The following is a 14,763-nucleotide window of genomic DNA, read 5'->3' on the forward strand; positions in this document are numbered from 1 at the left end:
ATATGTTAAGCATATTTTAAATATTTCCTCTGTTTTTTTAAACCCCACCTTTAATGGAGCTCGAACACATGACATCCCAAATAAGAAGTCATTGTATTACCACCCCACCAAACACACGCACTCATTCCAAATATTTCCTTGAGTAGACGTGCACTGATTGATAGGTAGATTTGACACTTCCATTAGAAGGGTTTCTTTACTACTAATAGTGCGTACTATGTTGCAAGGGACTTGGCACTTGGTTTAGTGTCAACTCCTCCACCACTAGTTGATCCATTTAAAGTAGTATGGAAGGCTATTTAGGTTGCTAAAATACCTAAAAAGGTTGCGTTGAATGCACAGAGGGTTGTGTCATGCCCCGAATTTCAATCACAATAATAATACAATTTCAAACAACACAAGAACTCCAGGCGTGATGGTTCGGACATCAAACAAAACAGTTAAGAAAATTTTCCTTTAAACAAAGACAACCAACAATGTACCGAACCCATAATGTGAATACAGACTCGTTATTTAGAGTCATGTACATATTACATTACACAAAGTTTACAAATTAAATTGCGTTAACAAAATAATAAGTAAACGCTCCTCAGAGCTTACTACACAGCGGAAGTCTTAACAACAGTAAAGCCACAAAAATAGCTTCCTACCCGATCAGCTGCTACAAGGTCTTAGCTTCAGCCACGATTTCCCTAACCTGCAGGATTAACCCTTATATACCATCGAATAGTGTACCGGGTTGCCACACAACAAATCAGGTAAGCTTACGAAAACTTGTATGAGTTAACTCAAAACCACAAAGCAGAAACACATTCTTAAGTCACCTCAACCTAAACAACAATAAGCACAACTCACAACTACAACCATCAGTTTCATAACCTTCCATATCATGCTTACGTAAGTCAACTCGTGACTAAAACCACATGCTCAGATTCTCAACCTAGCTTCCAATTACACAAATTCCAGTCAAACAAAACCTCCTCAAGTAATGTTTGAAACTATTTTAACGCACTACGGCGAATCACAAAATCACACTTATTTCCTTCCCACAAAGGTGAAAAACAATGAAATCACCTTCCTATCCTCCCCACAGGGAACACTAGTGGCCACTATGGCCCCTCAAATCATTCAAACCCTCAACAGTAAAAACAAAAAAGAAAGCAAGGCAATCACAAATCAAACAAAGGTAAATCAATTCATAGTAACCCTTGCATATAGTTTTATTTATGAAGGTTACTTTAAAACAAACAATTCAACTCCTTTACAAAGCAATCATCACACTGATCATTACACAGATTTCACCGGTCATCACTCAGATATTCCCACATTCTTCACACAAAAATTATCACAAAGATCATCACACTGATTTCACCAATCATTACACAGATATTCCTATACAAGCTTTACACAACAATCATCACAAGGATTCATCACACTGATTTCACCAATCATTATACAGATATTCCTACACCAGTTACCATATCTTAAATCACATTTTAAGATAGTCATACTAGACCCATGGTATCTCAACAAATGAAATTCTATAATCACAACTCAATACCCAATTTCACTATTCTCAACAATAATGAACTTAATTCCAATCATTGTTTGCAATCTCAACAAATGATATTCTATAATCACAACTCAACACACAATTTCACTATTCTTAACAATATATAATGAACTCAATTCATCATATGCTGCCCATATCACAACAATTGCACCAATACATATAGAGAAAATTTCAGCTACCGTCCCCAAACTATGCTGTCAAGGCCAATTTGATACCCGAACTCTTAAAAGTATCAATGTGATACCCAAACACGTATTTTGACATCAACGTGATACTTTTGTAAAAAATCTCTAACGGCGCCGTCTGTTTGCTGACGTGGCAAGCACGTGGGTCCCATGTGATATTTTTATCAAGGGTAAAATTGTCTTTCTCTACTAATTAATTTTAAAAAATAAAAATAAAATAGATCTCTCTCTCTCTCTCTCTCCATTTCCCAATCTGATCCTCTCTCCTTTCTATCACAATTGGTTATTTTCTGGGAATGGATTTGTGGGTTTATGAAGAACAGCCGAAATGGAGAAATTTTTTTTGATCAAAAGTGTTTGTGGCTTATGAAGTGGATTTCGATGGCGAAGCGACGGCGCCGTTTGATCGGCGATCAGCTATGGGGCTGTTGGGTGGTTCGGCGGCGGGGAGGGGAATCGAAGGGGCAGTTCAACAAGCGGAGCAGGGTAAGGAGGCAAAGGATCGAGAGCGTCGGCGACAGCGAAGAGGAGGAGGGGATCGAGGCGGTGAGGGATAAGGAAGAGGTGGAGGAGGAGACCTCGCATGGTTTCTGGATCGAAGTTTGAAGGTGGTTTATCTGCTTTTGCTTGAGGTGTTTGATTTGCAGGGATGTGAGGTTCTGTGATTTTCGCCATTGTTGGTGAGGCAGTGGAGCTCGCTCTTCAGCTTCAGCTCTTCACTCAAATCGAGCAATTGACAGTGTGTGGGAGAAGCCAAAGGTACCAAGTACCAGCTGCCAAGTCTTTTTATTTGTCTAATTGTGCTCAATTGTTATCTGGGTTAGTTTTTCTTTTTTGGTTTATGATGGGTTTGTTTTTAGTTCTTGTATACATGAATTCATAATTATATGTTGCTTTGGTCTTGTGATTGTGATTTTGATCGGAGTTTCTGGTATATGTTGTTACTGACATGACGACAGCGATGGAGGAGGAGGACGCTGAGGCTGTGGCGGCGGAGGAGGGTTTGGTGTGCAGTGAACCGGTTTCCCGGTTGGTTGCCCCAGAAGAGGAAAGCTGCTGGGCGGAGAAGAAGGAGATCGGTTTTGGCGGAGAAGAAGACATGGGTGTCTCCGGGTGCCCAGAGCAGTTTCTAGGTGCAGAAAGATTTGATTTTTTTTGTTTTTTTATCATGTCACCCAACTTTCGTTTTGGGTCCGTCCGCCGCGAGTTGAGCAGAAGAACATGGATTTGTAGCAGGAATTGAAGAGGATGATGGCAGCTTGGTGATGGTTTGCGCGGAGGAGAAGGAGATGAGAGAGAAGAAGAAGAGGACTGAGGTTGAAAAAGAAGCAGAAGCCATTTTTCTTTGATTCTTGGGTGGAGGAGAAGGAGCGGAGCTTGCGGCGGTTTGGCTAGAACAAAATCCCAGAAGAACAAGAACAAGAACAAGCTAAAAAAAAGAAGAAAAAGAAAAAACATGAATTAAAAAAAAAAAAAAGGTAAATTGGTCATTTCACTTTTTTTAGGGGCCCACGTGCTTGCTACGTCAGCAAGCAGACCGCGCCGTTATAGATTTTTTACGGAAGTATCACGTTGATGTCAAAATACGTGTTTGGGTATCACATTGATACTTTTGAGAGTTCGGGTATCAAATTGGCCTTGACAACATAGTTTGGGGACGGTAGCTGAAATTTTCTCATACATATATATTTCACGTAAATATATATATATATATATACACACACACACACACACACACGTAGTCATCCACTCAGGAATGCCACTAATACCAACTATAGTCACAGTTAAATAATAATTCCAAGACAATATGGTAACTTATTCATAAAGAATATTGTGAGATTTACTCACATTCGAATTCTGCTGCGTCTTCACACGCTTACCAAGACAAGCACAAATCGTTGCAATCCGCTCAACAAAAGTCTGTCAAGTACCTAAACACATACGGTCTCGATTCAGTGCACGAATCACAAAGTGATTAAAGTTTGAATCCCCAATTTGAACTAAAATCCGAAAGTAACACCAATCGAGGTAAAACCTCATCCGAGACCACCCAAAGTCTCCGGCACACTCCTACGATAGATATGTTGAAACTACAAGTCGATCGGATTGTCGCATTCTCACGGATCGAAAACTGAACAATTTGAAACCGCTAAAAACCCTAACATGCTCATACGATCTCCAAATGCTACATACCATATATCAAAACGTTCGTATCGACGAGTAGATGATATATAAAACCAGAAACTGCCCCTGACATGGCCGGAAATGCTGCTAAGCGCCGCCACAGGAGGTAGCACACAGCCGCCAGCCAAACTCAAAACCACAACAATCCAACTGTCCAAAATGGAGTTTATACTACGAGGATCAACTTTAATACCTGAGGTTTTGGCAGGTTTGGCCTAGATCGGCCAGAATCAATCTCACAAGCCGGAATCCACTATTCACCTCAAGTTGACTCTTCTCCGGTGCAAATCATTCAAAACCACCACAATGGATCGAAAGAGGAAGCTCCCACGAGAAGTACAAGACCGGTTTCGTGCTCGGCCTTCGCCGGAGGAGGAAAATCCGGTCGGGTCCGACTGCACCTAAGTTCGCCACTTCGATCCGCTGCCATGGATGAGAATCGGAGCAAGCCGCCACCACAGGGAGAACCGCGAGGTAAGTCTGAATGGTTCTGGGCCGGTGCCGTCACCAGGCAACGCCGTAATCCACTGGAAAAGTTGGGTTGGGTTTTCGGGTTTGGGTCGGGTCAGCCGGAATGTAGAGAGAGTCTGGGTTTCTAGAAATTTCTAGAAACCGACAGAAATGGAAAGTGATTTCCATTTCCGGAAATCCTCTATTTATAGTAATTTTCTGAAAATAGTAGGTTTTTCCGTTGACCATAACATTCACATACTAACTCTGATTTACGCGTGTCGCATGTCCACGAATTCGTATCTACGCGCTCTACGACTTTCGTAAAGGAAGTTTTCAGAAAAACTCAACGAATAGAATGTCAACTCCTTGACCCCTTGAAATAATACGTTTCGAGTAATTATTATTCCGAAAGACTTCCACTCCATCCCCGAACCATGAAATCTTCCAACAACTACTTATTAAATTCCGGAAAATTGTCAGAAAATAATAACGAATTTCAGGGGCATCACAGGCTGCAGCTAATATCTTGCCTACAATGGTGAGTTTAAGTACTAGAGGTTATGAAGGATAGATGGGATGTTTGTTATGTGATTATGGATTGGAAGATAGCCTTCATGTTTTCATTAATTGACCTTGTTGCGTCGGAAATTCATCTACTTTGTCAACTCGATTACATGCACAATAAGAAAGACAATCGAAATACTTTGTGATTGAGGACTGGTGTGATACCGGTCAAAGGGACTCCGACGGTCAAGTCAGTAAGAATGTTTAGGGTTTGTGTAATCTGAATAGCTTGTGTAACTTCAAATTACCTTACCTCTAGTGGCAGAATATGATGGGTATATATAATCACCGTGTATGTGGAGTGTGGAGTTAGTAAACTTTAAAGTAATAAATAATATAAGTGTCACACTCAAAATTAATTGGTTATTGGCAGAGTCTAAATAATTATAAAATTTAGGATTAAATACTTATTACTCCCTATACTTTTTTTTCATAAAACAGTTTAGTCCCTCACCTTTTGAATTAAAATGCCAAAATTACTATTATACCCTAAATTCCTTTCTTTTTCATTATTTTTTTATTTTTCTCTCTTTTTTATTTTTTCTGCTTCTCTCTCGCGGCTCTCTCTCTCTCCTCCTAAAAACAAAAACCCTAAAAGCCGATCAAAATCTTATCGCTCATTTCCTCCCTCCCAACAACCAAATCCTGATCCCTGTCGCCGATGAAATCGACGACTAGGCCCTCTTCCCTATTGTCGATGATGAGCTCTAGAATGGAGTGACCATGCAATAAGCCCAGCGCCTGGGACAGAGTCGACTTGAGAAGCTACAACTCCTCCTCGATCATGCAAGTGTCGATGACAAAGATGAAAACCGGTGGTGTGGGTGATTTCTCGAGAGATGAGTCGTACTCGATGGTGGTGTACTAGGGGAAGAGCTCGGCGAGGACGTTTTCATCGGAGATGGAGGTATAATGGGAGGGACGTGATTGCAGGTGAAGCAAAAGGGGCATATCTAGATCTTGGCAGCTTAATCGACGATGGAGAAGGGGTTGAGGACGGAGCGGCAGGTCCAGCACTGGAGAGGCGAGTAGGGGAGGATTGACATGTTTGAGATTCTAGGTCGATGAACTCACTCATGTTTGCTGAGAGAGTTAGAGAGAGGGCTCAAGGGAGGAGAAGAGGGAGTGGTGTTGGGTTTGGATGAGAGAGAGAGGGAGAGAAGCAGGGAAAAAAAAAATATAAAAGTATTAAAAAAGAAGAAGAGGGGTATAATAGTAATTTTGGACCTATTGGGTGAGAATTAAAGAGAATAAAGACTAAACTGTTTAATTTAAAAGGTGAGGGATCAGACTATTTTATGAAGAAAAGTACAGGGAGTAACAAGTATTTAATCCTAAAATTTAGAATGAAATTGTGGCGACCCGGAGACCGGATTACCACAGCGCCGCCTCCCCAAGGAACCCTACACCCGTAACACTTGGAGTAAGTGTTTTGGGCCTAGAATTCCTCAAAGAGACAAGGCCTTTAGGTTGGAAAACAAGAAATCTATAAGCCCAAAATTTTTGGGAGTGGGCTTGGCTCGTAATCACAAGATTACGAACTAGGCAAGGAAGAGGAAAGGAAGGTGGTGTTGTGTTGAGTTTAGAACCTACGTCATTTTTTAGTTCTTAGCCCAAGTTTACATTAGGTTCATTGAAAGGTAATTTACGTGAGTCTTCTAGGTCTAGCCCACTAGGACCTAAACTCAAATGGAGGTTCTAACCCTAGGGTTCCACTTTGGTGGTAAGCAATCACACACATCATCAACCATACATAACGTTACAAAAATTTAACGAAATCAAACAAGCCAAATAAAATAAACTTTAAACAAAACAAATTTTGGCCTCCAAGGATTATCCTCCGTACCCAAGCTTCGACAACAACATCCTGCAAAACAAACTAAAGTAGGGGTTAGGCTCCTACATCCAGTCATTGCCCATGCCCGCCCCCATTTCTAAGTTTAAAAATATGAGTTATCGGTTTGAGAAAAAGTAATAGATAAAAACCGGTTTGCGATTCCACGTGATCGTCACCACGTAACTACAATCCCACGGCAATTGATATTCTTCCACAACTTTCATCATAACCGTCCATCTAGCCAATCACTTTCCGGAATTCAATAATCACAAGGCTAGAGACAAAGGGGGTAATTCAATAACAAGGGCATGGTGCACACTGCCCACCACCGGTGGCTCAAGGAGGAACTGACCTCTCCTTACATCCCCATCAATTGCCAACACATCAATCCAATCCACGCAAACCATTTCAATTGTAAAACAGATAATTTCCAAAAACCATGCAAGAGGCCTCATATAAAACATAGTATATGCAAGAAAAGCATAGATAGAGTTAAAGGCATCCCCTACCTGGAACTCGAGCTTTCTCTTGCAGCACTTGGCCTCAATGCAACCTTGTAGCAACCACCACTTCACAAGATCCTACCAAGATATCAAGCCTAGACCAAATAAGTAACATTAATAACGATAAACTAGGCTAGCTATTCACACGCAATACTCTCCAAAGAGAACCTTTCCCTTAACCTAATTGACTAGCTAATAACCAGACCATTTGGGTTCCAATAAGGAGTTTGTTGCTAGGAAGAGGGGGTAAGAACACTTTTTAAAAGACAAGTTGCTGAAAACCGAAAACAGAGTTTTAAAGGAGTTGTCAAGGGTCACAGAATTGTTCAAAATACTTGAGGTAAATTCTTGAGAAATTTTGAAAGAAGGATGGCTTGACTACCAACTCAGTAAGATTGAAATGGTTATTGAATTTCAAGTGAAACCAAACAAAGAGTAAAAGTTTTAAAGGCTAAAGTAAAACAATGTGCAGATTCTTTCCAGAAATACCAGCTTCTGTACACCTTTTTCAAAAATTCATAACTAATTCTAGAAAAATTCTTTTGAGGTGATTCAAAATCCAGAATGTTCATCTATGTGTCTACTATATTTCTCTAGAAGAAACTGATCCCAAATTCCGAGCGGTTTAGCACCAGTTTTGGAATAAATGAAACTGGGTCAGAATGTACCGAAAAGTGAAAAACTGCAGAAAGTTGCTCTTTTGCTCAAAGTTCTTTTGGTACCCAATATGGCCAGTCGAAGCTAACCCAACACACTTAAGAGGCATGTCTAGTGCTCCTAATGATCTATAGCTCAAGTTACTTTCTAATACTATATGGGCAGGTGCTGTAGCTCGATGACATAATGCATTGAAACATGATATTTGGACAGCTACAAACAACAAATAACCTTTGAACCAAATACGATTCTAATACTCAAGGTGTAGCCATGACCTAGCAGAATCCCTAGACATTAGAATGGATGAGAAATCAAAATTAAGGCAGCAAGATACCAACAACAGCAGTGACAAGTTCATAATCTTCAAGAATTCGTAATAACAACCAAAAGTATATAGAGTTTTATGGAAAAGATGATACTCACCAAAGACTAATAAAAAAGGTGAGTTTTTCTTGAGGGTTTCAACAGGAAAGAGAGCTGAGGGAGCTGATTGGATCGAGTCCAGCCACAGGCCAAGAAGTTCGCTCAATCTCGAACACGCAGAGTGCAACAGAAACTTCTCAATATGTGGAATAGTTGTTTTGAACGTATTGAGCCTAAAAATTGAAGAAAGAAATAGGAACTTGATAGTTCAAGAATCTTACCAACTGTTGGTATCAGTCTCAAACAAGATGCGGGGGATTCGGATAGAGCAAGAAAGGAAATTCAAGCAGAAATCCGGAACAGGCTCGCTTCCGAACATCTTCTGCTTCGAGAGATGTACAGGTCTCAAAACGTCTCCGATGGAGCTGAAATTTGGAGACTAGATAAAGGAGACGTAGACGAACAACTTTGATGAAGAAAGTTTTTTGATCGGAGGTCCCTAACTAGGAGTTTCGAGGCATGCAAACACACTGATGTGCCCAGTAAAGAGAGAAAGGGCGAGAAGAGGAGGGTGGACATCGACCTCTGGTTTGGGACTCTCCCTTTTGAAGGTCTGGAGTGATGTTCTTGGAGTAATGGCCATATGCATGCTGGCAACGTGGAAGGGAGGAGCTGAACGAGGTTTACTTTCCCTCTGCCCAATTTGACAAGAACGTGAAAGTGAAGGAAAGACTTGGGCTTTGTATAGGTAGAAGGAAGCTCAATGTGTGGGCAGAAAAGGGTTTGGATCAGCTAAGGCATGTGATAGGAAAAATAGGGTGTAAAAACTAATATGATGGGGAAATAAAAGTTGAACAAATAAATAAAAGAAAACTCAAAAATTAAAAATGTTGGCAAGACTAAATAAGAATTGGGCATTACCAAACTTGTATGTAGATAGAAAAATGACAAGGTAAGTTTGGTTGGAATTTTGCTCGAGTTTGAAAAATATAAGGAGTAAATAAATTATGCTTTTGAAAATCGGTGAGATGGTTGACGAGTAAGCGTCGGGTAAGGCGAGTAGGAATTCAACCAACGGGTAAGGAATAAGGTAAAACGAGAAATCGTAAACGCACGCACAAGTATATTTCAAAATTATGCAAAGATGTCATTATGAGCTACAAGGACCATATTAGATCAAGAGAGATGTTCGGGTCAAAGGTCGACTAACTTATTGGGCTAGGTTCACTAGCATACCCGTCTGTTGGGTGTCTAAAGTAAATTTTGGACTCTAACCTTATGCTATTCTTGGGCCCAAGGCCCAAGCCCAAACTATTTCCAAAAGTCTTTGGCCAAACAAAGGTCAAGAAAAATTATCCCGTCCAAAAGTGACGTTCAGAATTTCACGGGGTCTACAGAAATCCTAACTAATTGACATATCAAATTAAGATATCTTTCGCCAAGAATAAAGGGGTTTCAGCTCCTTCTAAATTCTAGCTGCCACGGCTTCGAGCCCTAACAATGGCGTTCGACACTAATCTCAGACAGAGTTGTCCTCATCGTATCTCACTTTTTCTTTGCAGCTATTCATGGTCGGTCTTGCTCAGCAAGCATCTAACCCTTTTCAACACCTTGCGTCTTGGATGTTAGATCTTGGTTCTCTGAGGGAACTCATCGTTAGAGCGAGTGTCTAGTGGAGGATACGTTTGCTAGGTCAGGGTGGAAGATCTGACCATGTAGGGACAGACTCAAGGGTCAGAAGACCGGTTTTGGTTTGGCCGACACTACTACAGAAATTGAAACAGACGACGGGCAAAAACTGTCGTCTGATATGGAGGCTGACCGTCGTATATCGAGGCGCCGTCTGATGAAGGTCGATTGTAGGGAACCGTCGTGTGAAGGGCTCGGCAGCATGCCGACAGCCTATCGACAGCATGCCGGCAGCCTGTCGACAGCATTGGCTGTTGTGTACTATTCTTCAGACAACGGGCGATTTTAAAAACTGTTGTGTGATTGCGATTCAGATGTCGTTTTATTTTATGGTCATTGTGTGACTTATATTCAGACGACAGTTTTTATTTTGTAGCCGTCATAACTATTGTATACATTCGACAGTTCTTTTGGCAAAAAGTGTGGTGTGAAGACTAACAATTAAATGTATCTGTGCTTTAAGATGACACATTGAGCTTTTACAATTGTGCTATAAAATGTTGGTCAAGATATATAACAATCAAATTAATTCAAATCCCACCATATGTAAAATGAATTCAGTAAATTGATATCAAATAGGGAGTATTTCCCAAATATTCATACACAAATTTAAGAGGGTCATTTGTACATTTGTCTTATTTCTCTGTTTCTGTCGACTTTTGCTATTTTGTACATCATACAATGGCCGAGTACCCTTGCAGCTCCATGTCTACAAGTCGAGCTACTGTCTGTGATCCTTGGGACTAGTAAGAATGGGCAGCCCTTCTTTGAGTTCCAACTGATATCCCAATAACCATTCCAACAACAATTGAATAGATGCAGAAGTTTTCAATTGATGTTAAAAGCTGCAACCATCAAACAAACATTACTTTTTGTTTACATTTAGCATCGGTGAAATTGGTCATTAATACAATGTATAGAAATTGTTCCCATCTATTAACCCATAAGATTAGCTCATCTATGATTAATACATGCAAGGTGGAGAATGTGAAATAAACCTGCTGGAAATAACTAACGTGTATTGTTTTCTCCACAAGATCAGCTGACTTTCCAGAGAAAGTATGGATACATATTTTCTAATAATCATGTATAGCCTTGGCACATGCAAACATATGAAAATATAGGTCTACTTTTAGCATCTGCCTTCTCGATAAGGTATTAGCCAGTTTGGTTAGATCTTTTCCTTACTTTAATGAGGTCAAGAATGCAATTACCTGACTTGAGTTGCAAAGCATGGTTTCAGTATGTGCATAGAGTTCCTCTGACAATGAAGCATGATAGAGCCTTATATACTTTTTTTCCAACTACCTGAAGATAAGCAATCAATTCGAGTCACATAGATGTTTGATCATAGAAACTAGTAACTTGCCAAAATATGCATCAATGCACACACAAACACATACATCCACGTGGAAGTACATGCATACAACATATGCCTTTGTATATGGAATTATGATTCATGACATATATGCATGGTAAAATGGTTCTGCACTTAAAAGTTAAAACAAATATGTTTCATGGGCACTAAAAATCTTAGTCTTCACAACAAATGGAGGTGTGCACATCTAGTATAAGTGAGGGTATAGTATGACTGCACGTTGATAGAGCTGTAAGAGGACGTATGAAGTCTTTAGGTACCTTACTTTGTATAAAATATGAAGCTAGGTAGCAGCTTGACATATATAAAGAGACACTGATGCAAGAACAATAACAGAGAGATATTTAGTTAAAAGAAACAAAGAGAAAACTGCATCTTGATCCTACTTTCTTTCTTTTGTTTTTTTGTTCCCAACCAAATAATCCTGAGAAGATTGAAACCAAAACAATCCTATTTTTCTTTTCAGTAGATTAAAAACATCTAAGGCAATTACTTCCGACTGCAATCATAAAACAGATTTGCGAGTTCTGTAAGACAGTAAAAGTAATTAACTGCACTATGCCACTACGGGAACAATATAACAACACTTTTTACATGACCTTTACTTCTCCTCTTACCTTTCGTGATTTTGGAATGAATCAACCTCTTACTTTGATATTCTAGGACCATGCTTTTCAAAAGTACAGAAAACATCACAGACATAAACTAATGATATGGTTGGTACCAAGATGATTATATGCACCAAAGTAAAGCTCCCTCATAAGTGACAAAGACCTCAATATGCTAGATACAATTGATTACAGCGCCTTTATATTCACCACCATAATCTTAAAAATAAATAAGAAAGACCAATTTTTTCCCTATCAGAAGTTCCTATACTTGCAGGACATAAAGTAATATATATATATATATATATATATATATATATATATATATATATATATATATATATATATATATAAGCAGCTGTAAGCGTTCTGTATAAAAAAAACCATGATCAAATAATTCCTTAACAGTGCTGATATCAATGGTATATGAACAGATCTACAACCGATTCATATTTATATGTTCAATTGAGCAATATTCCCTACAACCTACAAAACAAAATGTTTGATACACCAAGGCAAGAATATATACTTCAAGAAATCAAATATTGCAAAACTTAAAACTGAAAATAGTACCTGTATTGGAATGTACAAAAATGAGATAACATCAAGTTTCAGTATCTCCAAAACGGAAGTGCTAGCTTCTCTAAGCAGCTGAAACTTAATTCCAAAAATCATTGTCATGTAGAGGCCAAAATAATGATGAAAATAAATAAAATCACCAAAACCAATATAGAATTCAGCAGTGGCACAGTACATGCATAGCGTAATTCAATTTACCACAAGTCCACAACTGATGCAATTCAATTTACCAAAACAGATGCAGTTCTATTAATCAAGATAGGCAAAACTGCCAAATTTCATTAAACCAAAACAGATACAATAAGCATTAAGCAAACTAGGAAAGTCCAAAACAGATACAACTCATACAAGAATCCCTGAACAGAACACCAATCAGAAACTTAAGAACCAGAACAGATGCAGAATCAGCTCGAAGAATCAGAGATTCAAAATGCCCAGCAACAGCAAGGCAGCAACTTAAACATTCTAAGTTTCTTACATTCATAGTTTCAAACTTTCAATTGAAGAATTAGCGAGTCAGCGACTCACCGAGCTTGAGCCTTGAAGAATCAGCGACTGACTGAGCTTGAAGAGTCGAACCCAGAATCTGCTTTGTTGCTTGACGGCTTCAGGAAGAGACCGAAGAGTTGAAGAGAGCAAACTGCAAACCAAGAGTGAAAAGTGAAAACCCAGAAATTCGTGAGAAAGAGAAACTCAGATTCATGAGAAATTCGACTCACTTGCTCAGTCGATGTGTTTTGTCGATGTGTGACCATGCTGGAGCCTGGAGAGGGAGAGAGCCAGAGAGGACAGAGGAGAGCCAGAAAGGACAATGGCGATGGCGACTTCGTCATTTTGAAATTTGAACCCAGACTGAAGAGAGGCGATGGCGATGGCAAGCGGCGGAAGGAGAACCCTAATCTTCGAGACAGCAACTCACCGATTTGGGCATTTAGCTTTTTAAATGCCCAGAAATTACCCAAATCTCTTTCTCTTTCACTTTGTACAAAGCAAAAAACACACAGCCGATCTCGGAAATTGCAAGAGAGAGGGGGGTTGTTACCAGAGATAGTTGGATTTGATGTTGGCCTGAGCGCGGTCAGAATAGAGCTCGGAGTTGTTGAGGTCAACATCGATGAAGGGCTTCACTATTTCCCAGATCGAATAACCCATTAGGTTTTGGTCTGGGTTTGTCGAGAAGAGAGAGAGAGAGAGAGAGAGAGAGAGAGAGAGCTTTGGTTGGGATTTGTAGAAGAAGAAATAGGGTTTGACGAGAAAAGGTTTGTCGAGGGGGAGAGAGGTCGGGTTTTGCCAAGCAGAGGGAGTGTTGGGGTTGCCAGTGAGTGCAGAGTGTGAGGCAAGTCGAGAGAATTGGGTCTGTCGAGAGTGAGGCGAGGCGAGAGTGAGGCGCTGTCGAGAGAGGGTTTTGATTTTGGCCTTTTGGGTATGTTTGTTCTTTTTGTTATTTTGTTTTACTCGAGTGTTAGGGTTTCAAACTCGACCCTATCAATTTGGACAAGGAATGACACAACAGATTTGTGTAAAAATGTGGTCTGAATACAACCATTTAAATTTGAGGGTTTTCTCATCGAATGTTTAATACCTATTAGGGGGGAATGTGGAGTTTGATATGAGATTTGGCACCACATACATGGCAGAAAATTTGCCACTCAATTTTTTTTGGGTCATACAACGGTTCTATCCTTAAACGTCTTCTAAACTCATTCGTAATTCCTTATCAGACGACGGATTTTATAAAAACGACATCTAAAAAAATAAAAATCAATCAGACGACGGAAAATTGTGATGCGTCGTCTGAGAGGCGTCGTCTGATTCAATTTTTGTAGTAGTGCGATCTTTGGCATATGAGGCAGTGGAATGGATCACGACCTCTGAGTATTGTAAGTGACGATGCACCTTTGGTACAAGTTTGGTGATGAGGGCGGAAGAGAAGGATGTACATTTGGTCCGGCTCTGAATTGAGTCTGACTGCAGCGAAGCTGGAAAAGCGCTCTTGGTTGAGACTCGATTCCTATGCCCAGACTTAGGCATTGGTTGTGATCCGATGTGCAAAGGTGGCGGTGAGAAGATCTGCGCCCTGTTCTGTGGAAGCGGTAACGAAAGGCTCTGACACCGAGCTGTGGCAGGGCGGTTTGGACACTAATTGTGGGCGACACAGGAGGTGGAGTGCCTAAATCAAATTAGGTGTCC

The 14,763-nt window shown here is 40.1% G+C and overlaps 2 long non-coding RNA genes across 4 annotated transcripts; both read right to left on the reverse strand.

Moving 5' to 3' along the window:
- Positions 1–6,514: 6,514 nt before the first annotated feature.
- Positions 6,515–9,093, reverse strand: LOC133739928 (uncharacterized). The gene is made up of 3 exons (XR_009860898.1): positions 8,601–9,093; positions 8,380–8,486; positions 6,515–7,377 (listed from the first exon to the last, which is right to left on the reverse strand). It is a non-coding gene; the product is annotated as an uncharacterized LOC133739928 (long non-coding RNA).
- Positions 9,094–10,555: 1,462 nt separating this feature from the next.
- Positions 10,556–13,999, reverse strand: LOC133741448 (uncharacterized). 3 transcript variants are annotated; one of them, XR_009861923.1, is made up of 5 exons: positions 13,293–13,999; positions 13,052–13,213; positions 12,568–12,651; positions 11,223–11,316; positions 10,556–10,853 (listed from the first exon to the last, which is right to left on the reverse strand). It is a non-coding gene; the product is annotated as an uncharacterized LOC133741448 (long non-coding RNA). The 3 variants fall into 3 exon arrangements; XR_009861922.1 differs by having other exon boundaries at positions 13,102–13,213; positions 13,293–13,997; XR_009861921.1 differs by having other exon boundaries at positions 12,568–12,645; positions 13,102–13,213; positions 13,293–13,996.
- Positions 14,000–14,763: the final 764 nt, after the last annotated feature.

Source organism: Rosa rugosa, chromosome 3 (assembly GCF_958449725.1).
Source record: "Rosa rugosa chromosome 3, drRosRugo1.1, whole genome shotgun sequence".
Taxonomy (NCBI): Eukaryota; Viridiplantae; Streptophyta; class Magnoliopsida; order Rosales; family Rosaceae; genus Rosa; species Rosa rugosa.